Here is a 9083-nt window from a genome sequence, read left to right as displayed (position 1 = left end):
AAGTGGCCAACTAATGTGAATCATGTTCAATCTCACCAATAGTAAATAATACATAAACTAAGCAACTATAAGACACCACTTTCCCCATCAGCCTTGCCACAAAATAAAACAATAAAGGCAGAAAGGAGGAGAGGAGATGGAGAGAGAGAATGTCTAATATTGGTCAACTGGATCTGGAAGTGCTCATGTATTGTTGGAGTGTAAATTACTACAACATTCTGTAAAGTAAGAGTATTATTTATTACAATGCCAAGTACAAATACTCTTTGATTCAACCATACTATTTTTGAAATGTAACTTACAGAAATAAAAACACCAATAGAGTAGGATATGCATCTAAAGATATTTAACACAATAATATTTTTAGTGGAAAACAGGATCCTAGTCCATTTTCTGCTGCTGAGCAGCATTCCACAGACCCGATAATTCATAAAGGAATGAGAGTCATTTTGGCTTACGGCTGTGAATGTCCAAGAACATGGTGCCAGCACAGCATGGCTTCTGGCAGGGTCCTGCTGGTAGTGAATGGAAGGGAAGAAGATCCATAGAGAGGGAGGGGACAGAAGAGATGCCCTGCTTCCACAGACTGCTATGGAGAGAGCTAACAGGTCCCACTAGAACCTAGTGTCTGAAGGAAAACATTAACACTGCTCAGAGGTCTACCTCCCAACATGGCTACATTGACAATCAAATTATGACATGAGTTTCAGCAGGGACAAACCACATTCAAACCACAGCACCCACATAACATAAATATTTGTCAAAGGAGAAATGGCTGAATATATTGTGCTATTTCTAGATCTACAGGCCTGATACTATTTTAAAAAGTGAATTAGAGGGGCTGGTGAGATGGCTCAGTGGTCTAAAGCACCTACTTGGAACAAGCTTGGCAAAGCACAGGGACCGCGGTTCAATCCCCCAGCACCACATGCCAGCCAGCCCCGCCCCCTGGTGGGCTGAGCTGGCCACACACACACACACACACACACACACAAATAAATAAATAAATAATTTAAAAAAAGTGAATTAGAGCTATACCTACAGGTGATATATTATTTACTAGGAAAAATAAATTGCAAAGTAATTGATAAAGTATGATCCCATTATGATAAAACAACCACATGTACAATTAAACCACATATATCCACTTAAAAAGGAGTTTAGGCTAGGTGTGGTGGCACCTTTCTGTAATCCCAGCACTCAGGAGGCTGAGGCAGGAGGATCACTCAGGTTCAAGGCCAGCCCCAACTATATAGTTGAAGACTGGCCTGAACTACATAGGGAGACACTGTCTCAAAAAACCAATGAATGAATGAGCGAGCATGGGAAAGATTGAAAGGACATTCAAAAACTAATGATGCTGTTAATCTCAGAAGAATAAAAATGAGGGTGGGAGGGATACAGGAAGGGAGATTATAATGTTTTCTTCAAACACTTTCAGTTGGGGACATATGTGTGCCAGGAATCGAATTCAGATTCTTGAAATTGCCAAGCAGGCAAGGTTTCAAGGTTTCTGTGCTATATCCCTGGTCCTAAATACCTTCAAATTGTTTAGTTAAAGAGTATGAGATTTAATTAAGGGGAAAATTAACTAAAAAATAAACATATTGAAGCAGAGAAAGAATACTGGTAAAATATATTACTACAACCTACTTGTTTTCATATAGGACATTAAATCACATTTCTATATATCACTATTTTTTATAAAAATAAAACAGGTCTTCCAACCTATTATTTTGAAAGTTGTAAGCCAAACTTAAAAAAAAAAGGTTCATGGGGGAAAAAACCTTTATTTAAAAAAAAGAGTTCCCCCTTTAACATCCAGAAGAAAGCCTAGAACTTTCTTTCCTTTCTCCAAAGCAAGCCCATCCACTCCTGGGAACAGCTGTGTGCTGGAAAATAGCCCCCCACACCACAGCGCCTCTTCCCTGGCCTGCGTCTCCAAGCAGACACGCAGGCTTTTGGGGGTGTGGGGCCAGGACTCCAGGTAAGAGAAATGGGACGTCTTGTAAATTATTTGAGTGGAAGGAGAAAAGGGGGGGGGGGCTGAAATAAAAGAGGGAAGGAGAATAGCATTCCTAACAGGCACCTGAAAAAGAGCAACTATGCTTGAATCCGTCCTTTCAAAACTATCCCAAAGATCCTGCCCTCCCCAGTAGAAGGTTTTGCTTATATTTCATTGATAATAAATAGTGCGCACAACACTGCTCGTCTCTACAGGCCTTCGTATTTTGCAAAGCATAGTTTCTGGCAGTCACCTCACCCTGGTCCTCTTGTTTCTAATCCCCCACAAAGGCCCACCTATCACCTTGCCTGAAGTCAGGACATATTAGGTGTGCAATGAACACTGGCTGAACACATGAAACTTTTATTGCGTGAACTTAAGATGGCTCAAACGCTACTGCTCTTCATTCTCAGGCTTTCCATGGCTTTCTGTGCCTCTCAAGGCACATTATCATGCGTTAGAGTCATCTGAGTCTCTTGCCCCATGAGACTGTGAGCAACTGAGTCATTACCTTGATATTCCCCATAGCACCTTGTACAAGGCCTCACATACTGAAGTTTCTTAATCACAGATTTCAAGAACAGCACAGGCCAGTACAAATGGAGGCGGCAGCCCATGCCCAATCCCAGGTGGCTGTCCCTCCTGCTCAGTGGACCACAGCACAGGATACCAGTACCTCTGTGATACGCAAACGCATCCGAGACTGCCTGGGAGGAAATCAAGATTAGTGCTAAGCCTGAAGTTTAGTGGCAGTGTGTGCGTGAGAGCATGGGCAGATGGGCCCTTATTCAAAAACGAGAAAAATGAAATCACTGGGTGGTGCTTTAAGTATGTGTTTCTGTATTGTCTAGCTTTTCTTCCTTGAACATGTTCTAATTTTGTAAGCAGGAAAACCCCCTACAATAGATGTTAGAAAAACAAACCAAAAGAAAATCCAGTGGGGATTTCAGACAAAATCACCAGTTCCTATGTTTCCATACTACAGTCTGAGGCTCCCATTCAGATCCCTCCCTGGAGAAACCCTTGCATTTTGTGAGGAAGAGTTCTTTCTCTCCATTCCTCTGAGGCACAGGGGACAGGAACACTCTAGAAATGAATGCTTCTACCCCCGCGGTAGCTGATAGCTCTCCCAGTGAGAGCTTCTGCCACTGCAGCAGGTGACAGCTTTCCCAATACAAACACTGGCAGAACTCTGGACCCCAGGAGCTGGAGAAGAGCATGGGGTAATGAACCAGCATAAAGCCAGGGCCTCATCAGAAGGGATCCACTGCCTGGCATTGTGTAGCCCCCTGCATGTTTCTCTTGCACAACTTTTCACATGCCATAGTAATCATTTTCTCACCTGCCATCTCCCCCGATGCACCACAAGACCCATGGCTGCTTCTTTTTAGTCATCCTATTCCTGTAGTCCAGTGCTTAGTATGAGAAGGCTCTCAGTACATATTTGAACCCAGGGCCTCACACATGCGAGGCAAGTACTCTACCAATGATCTATATCCCAAACCCTCAGTATACATCCAGATGTGGTAGAGACCACGTCTACAAAGTGATACACATAACTGATACAAGATTCTGACATAATAAGAATGCATTAGCCACCAGATGCTTCCTTTGTGGCTTGAAGATCCATTATTCAGTCCTGAAGAGTCAAGTGGAATCCAGTAATTTCTTGGAAAACTAACAAAACTTCTTTTCTGAGAAATGTAGGCTTTCTCCGGTAAGAATGGATGCATTTTAATCGCAATTCAGAATCACTTGGCATCATAGCTAACTGCAGCTTCCAAAGAAACTGCTCCTTGAAGGAGTGATGCTCAAAGTATTCATATGGCATTGCTGAAGGATTTCCAGGAGCTAGTGAGCTCAGCCTTGGGCTCTATTAATAACCTGTGACAAGGTGTATGTGTAAAGCTTGCCACCACTTTCCACTGGGAAATGGCTAGGCCTCCAAGGTCCAAGCACCAGAGCTTCACCTCCTCACTACCCCTAGGAAGACAGGTGACTTTTTGATTATCCAGCATCTCAAGATGCTGGGGGTCTTGAGGGAGGAGGTGCCACCTTCCTATGCACAGGAGCATGGCTGCTTGCATGGCAGCAGCTATCTGTCTGCAAAGGGCTTGATCACTGGGGAAGACAGCAGCTTTAAGATATCTTTTAAGATAGTAAGGGGCTGTGAACCCTCTGCTAACCATGGCTTTAATTCAAACAGTTTCTAAATAACACATTCCTCTGAGGATTAGGGTTTCTTGCAGCTTTAAAGATAAAAAGTCCTGGAAAAGAAAAAAAGATAAGAGTCCTAGGCAGGGGGATGGTTTACTGGTAAGTGCTGGGTTTAATTCCCAGCACCACAAAGAAGAAAGAAAATAAAAAAGGAAGAGAGGAAGGCAGGCAGACAGGCAGCGAGGAGAGAGAGGGAAAAAGAGAAAGAGGAAAAGGCAAAGGAAAAAAAGGAAAGGGGAAGGAGAGATAGATATGTTGAAGCCAGGCAGACAGCCATCCCCTAATTAACATCAAGGCTATATAGCCATCTTGACCTTGCAGCAGTAACAGCCTGTTTAAGTCAAAAGAAGGCAGGTCAGGGAGGCAAAAGAAGGGGTCTCCCTCCCCTGCTCCCTCTCTTATGCTAAACTGGAAACTAGGAAAGGTAGGTTTAAGTTAAAGGTAAGATGTGTCTCCTTTGTGCCAGGCTTTCTCCTAGGCCCTGTCACAGGGATGAGCGAAGGAGACAGAAAGACAGGGTACCCATGGTCTAGGGAATTGCAATCATGCTGATATGTAAGTGTAGTTCAGGTAAACTCTAGAAAGGAGTTCAAGCTAATACTGGAACACTTCATGGAGATTTACTCCCAGCCAATGGAGTTACATATGATAATCCTGACATCCAATGTGATATAAAGGGTCGAACACATACAGTCTACCACTTAAGAGGGGATCAATACTGTTCATTTTCTTTCACCTTCCTCTCACTGTCTTATTTTTCCATAGCTGACACAAAACACCTAAGACCCAAAGTTAAGGGAGGAAAAGTTTATTGCAGCTCACTTGGTAGAGGTTTCACTTCATAGCTGGCTGTTCCAAGATGGGGTGGCATGGCAGAGAGGCCTTGAAGAGAAGGCAGCAAGACAGCGAAATAGCGAAACAGCAAGCAAGCACAGGTGGCAAGCAATGACAGCAGCTTCCTTCTTTCTGGCCCTTAAATCCATTCTATCCAGGCAACCCCCTTAGGGCAGGTAACACTCACACCCAGGGTGGGGGATCCTTAATCCTAGCCTCACAGGATGAAGCAATCCCAGTATCACATCCTTGATTCTAGCATCACATCTCGGATCCAGCCACCTCCAAAAAGCCCTATCTGTGGTACATAAGGCTGGGTGGGGGAGAGGCATCTAGATACAGAATGCTCCCCAAGTACGCACGCTTTGTGAGCACACACATGCACAACCACTGACACTTCCCCCCTCTATCTTCAGAAACACTAAGCCTATTTTAGCAGATAAGGTTTGGATTTTTTGGTGGGTTTTTGTTGTTGTTGTTGTTGTTGTTGTTGTTTTGGTTTTTTTGCGGAGCCAGGGATTGAACTCAGACCCTTGCGCTGTCCAGGGAAGCTCTTATTCTACTGAGCGATCTCCCCGGCTCTAAGTCTATTTAAGAAATGAAAATTCACAAGTAACTTAATACTGCCTATTTTATGTCTCTTAATTGTCCTACAGATACCAGTTTTTAACCACTCTGGGACACTGAAAACCTAGGGCTATTAGGGTCTGGCTCAAAGGAGAAAGAACTACAGATGATTCATTCCAAGCTGAATTTGGAAATATGATACATCTAAGTTTTGTCCTCTCTTTTTGGTACAAATGAGGAAACTGAGAGCCAGAAAGTATAGAACACTTGCCCTAAGGTCACACAATTCATGGGGTGATCCTTCTAATATGTGGTAGCCTCTGTCTCTGTCTGTCTGTCTGTCTGTCTGTCTGTCTGTCTCTGTCTGTCTCTCTCTCTCTTTCCTTTTCTTCCCTTTTAAACCAAGGTGTTCATACATGCCAGCGAGTATTCTACCACTGAGCCACATTTCCAATTCTGCCTTGTGTTTTTCAAAGCTTAAGTATTTTTCCTTTAACTATAACTTTTCAAATGTATTCAGCCTGCTAAGAGAGGAAACAGGCCACAGCATCCTGCAACCAGTTTCAAGCCACCTGAGAGCTCTCAGCTCCGGGACCTCCAGGAAGGGTCCAGAGGCAACGTGGCCCTCCTCTCCCTAAACAGAGTGGCTTGCTTCATCTACATTCCTGAAAATAGACACCAACGAACAGAATGCCTCAAGACTTGCATACTGTTTATTTCTTAGGCTTCAAGATCGAATTTTAAAAAGAAAGCAATAAAAGGATCATAAGCCAAAGTTAAAATTTTTATTCCTTTTCATTTTGAAGTTTTCCACACTGCCTCTGCAGTATGTGATACAACAACCTCATGAAATCTAACCATATATGTACCTGAAATTTAACATAGCAATTTTAGGTTTGTGAGAAGACTGGGGAATTTTCACTTTCAGAGAGATTTCTTCGCAGAAGGTGTAAAAATTTTGTACTATCTTTGTAATTAAAAAAATTAAGGTCTACAAGCACCAATTTCTAAGAGAGGATTTACTTCTTCACCTATATTTGGGAGACAGAACTGCTTTTAAAACAGGTAGGTGGTGTGCACACCTATAATTCTAGTACTCTGGGAGGTTGAGGCAAGAGGATTATGAATTCAAACCTAGGCTGGGCAACTAGCAAGACCCTGTCTCAAAATAAAAAAATAAAAATTTTTAAAAGGGCTGGCAACACAGCTTAATGCGAAGGCCCTGGGTCAATCTGCAAATGGAAAAAACAAACAAACAAAAAGGCTTATTTTAAAACTCCAGATTCTCTGTCAAAGTCCTTGGGGTAAAAAAGTAAACCAACATTTGAATGAAGCCCATTTGTAATGAGAGGCTCCACTTCTAGCCATAGGCAATTTCAGAGAAAGCTGTAATTTAGAGCAAATTCACATATATCATAATATAAAAATAGACCCTCTGTGACCAACGGGCTGGAAAGCACGCTCTCCAGAGAGCTCTGCCCCTCCCTGGAGCTGGAGGCAGAGGGCTGGCACAGTTCTACTCACAGAAGCAAAGTTCCTCAAAGTCCAGATGTCCTTGTCACAAGTGGAGGTAAAGTTAAGAAATCAGGATTCAAGATGAGTAGTCCAAACAGGCAGTGTGGCAGCAGTCTCTCCTGGTCTTTCCCTCTCTCTGTGTGTCTCCTAAATGAAAAGCACTTAGGTTTTAGTGGGTGTTTCCCACGTCCCGGGCCAAGTAAGTCCCCATTTGTTGTAATCCAATGCTCAGCCTGATGATGTCAACCACTCAACTCACTTGCTCAATTTCAAGCGCTCTGTCCATGGGAGAGATCCATTTCCTTAGGACAATGAGCCCGGGGGCTATAACTCACCCCATGCCCTTCTCATTTGCCTAACATCCTTCCTTCAATTTTCAGCCCTGCAGCATTAGTGACAAAAGGCTTCCTACTCACTCACCCAGGCTCCCAGCAGAGATCCATCTACTTTAATAACTGACAACTAGGCTATCTAGTTTGCTTCACTGTGTTTTAATTTTTTATATCAGAGAGGATACCTTCACCCCAGATTGTGCCCATCTCTTTCCTCTCTTCTCAACTCTCCAATTCTTTCCTTTCTCTGGTTCCCTAGGTACAGGGAGAAGACAAGCCCCAAGGGAATCAGCGCTAGCCTGTTATCTGAGGTACCACCCCTGGCCACCCTCTTGAAGCAATGAATGGGCTCAAGCAAGTCATCATCCAGTCTGGACCTCAGCTTCCTTAACAGTGAAATGATGCCCTGAGTGTTTTCCCATTCTGCAAGTCCATGACTGAAACCAGTGCTGGGAGCCTACCCAGGTGCTGGCCTCCATCGACAGATCCTTAAAGTCCCTTTACAATGAAGCTGAAATGTTTCTCTGGGAGGAAACTCAAAAGAATTCACTGAACAGTTCCAGGGGATCTAAAAAAAGAGGCAGCATAAACTACTAGATAAGATAAACAAGAGCATGTAACAGTCCTTGGGGACCCACAAGGAACAGCAGTGGTGAGGAGATAAAAATGTCTTGCAGTGGCTGAGGGCTCTACAGTACAGACGCGCAAACCGCTCTGCACCTGCGTACGGCAGGAAGCAATGAGACACACAGCAATCAGGAGCCAGATGCGGGTTTGTGTCCTGGGTGACTTCTCTCTCTGAACTTCAGTTTTCTTAATTATAAAATGGGATCCATGCGCCTATTTTCAAGAACTGTGAGAATTAAATAATGCATGAGGGAACTGAAAATATATGATATATATGGACTAAGAAACTGAATAAATGCTAACTCTCATTGCTGTACATAATCACATTTGATTCTTATAATCCCCCAAGGAGAATTAGATGCTAGGGGCTACATGATTAATCTCTTTCCTAGGAAGGAAAATGAAGCAGAGAAGTGACATGCAGCTCAAAATGAAAGGGCCAGAATTAGATATTAAGACTCATAACTCCTAACTAGGTCATCACATATGCCAATCCTCTTTCTCAAAATGGTGATTCCAGCCACCCGGTAAAGGAAATACTTCAAGCCACTCAGTCAGAGGGGCACTACCTTATTTTGCTACCAAAATACAGGGTGGCCTACCTAGAGTCTGGCTTCAACTACCTCTCCCCTAAAAGGGCAGATTTGATATTTGTTGAAGTTATTCTTTTTCGTATTATTTTTTTATGATGTATTTGGTACAGGGTCTTGCTATGCAGCTCAGACTCATACTGATTGCCTGTTCTCAGCCTCCCCAGCACTGGGATTGCAGGCATCCAACACGCCCCATCTTTGTTGAAGTTAGTTTTATGAGGATGGGAAGTAAAGACTGGAACTCTTCAAGGAAGCAGGGTTTTGTTGTGCTTTTGTTTTTTGGTGGTACTGGAGATTCAATCTAAGGCCTTAAGCAAATCAGGGAGGTGTTCTACTGCCCATACTTATTTTTAAAAATCTTTAATTTTTATTTTGTTTAGCTTTTTTTTTTTT

At 43.1% G+C, this 9083-nt stretch overlaps 1 protein-coding gene across 6 annotated transcripts in view; it reads right to left on the bottom strand.

Annotated features, from left to right (window-relative positions):
• Positions 1-9083, bottom strand: part of Pkig (cAMP-dependent protein kinase inhibitor gamma) — a 138744-nt gene that overhangs the window by 35740 nt on the left and 93921 nt on the right. For 4 of the 6 annotated variants that reach the window (XM_023714840.1, XM_023714838.1, XM_023714837.1 and 1 more), the window contains one exon: positions 7148-7285. The exons of the other annotated variants lie outside the window; for them this stretch is intronic. The gene's annotated coding sequence lies outside the window, so the exon portion shown is untranslated. Of the gene's footprint in view, positions 1-7147; positions 7286-9083 lie in introns of those variants that run through there. 6 annotated transcript variants of the gene reach the window in all.

Source organism: Octodon degus, unplaced genomic scaffold (genome assembly GCF_000260255.1).
Source record: "Octodon degus isolate 3935 unplaced genomic scaffold, OctDeg1.0 scaffold00037, whole genome shotgun sequence".
NCBI classification, from domain to species: domain Eukaryota; kingdom Metazoa; phylum Chordata; class Mammalia; order Rodentia; family Octodontidae; genus Octodon; species Octodon degus.
Note: the sequence above shows the minus strand (reverse complement) of the source record. Positions and strands in the feature narration are given on the sequence as shown.